At 36.2% G+C, this 420-nt stretch overlaps 1 non-coding gene across 1 annotated transcript; it reads right to left on the bottom strand.

The window, feature by feature from the left end:
• Positions 1 to 72, bottom strand: Trnam-cau. Its single transcript has one exon. It is a non-coding gene; the product is annotated as a tRNA-Met (tRNA).
• Between the last annotated feature and the right edge of the window lie 348 nt (positions 73 to 420).

The raw sequence follows: 420 nt of genomic DNA, 5'->3' as shown, positions 1-420 counted from the left end.
TAGCAGAGCGTGGTTTCGATCCACGGACCTCTGGGTTATGGGCCCAGCACGCTTCCACTGCGCCACTCTGCTGATATCAACAACTGCTAAAAAGTAACACTAAAAAAGATTTTTTAAATTAAAACAATATATTTATGTCTAAACCCGAATAAAAATAATAACTATTATTCGAAAATAAATTTGTTTAAATGCTAATCATGCAGTAAGTACTAATAAATATGCTATGGTTCCTTGCTATCTGTCAAAAAGGTTTGTTTACAATTCCTCTCTTTGATGTTTGATTACTGACGGATTCCACATAATCCGAACCGTATAACTTAACTTACTAGATCTACTAATACGTTTAAGGGGAAGGTTCAGAGATAAGACTAAACGCTAAGTATGAGCGCCGCAGGTATTAGTCCGAACAATTCTTCGGAG

Source organism: Pieris brassicae, chromosome 5, assembly GCF_905147105.1.
Source record: "Pieris brassicae chromosome 5, ilPieBrab1.1, whole genome shotgun sequence".
NCBI classification, from domain to species: Eukaryota; Metazoa; Arthropoda; class Insecta; order Lepidoptera; family Pieridae; genus Pieris; species Pieris brassicae.
Note: the sequence above shows the minus strand (reverse complement) of the source record. Positions and strands in the feature narration are given on the sequence as shown.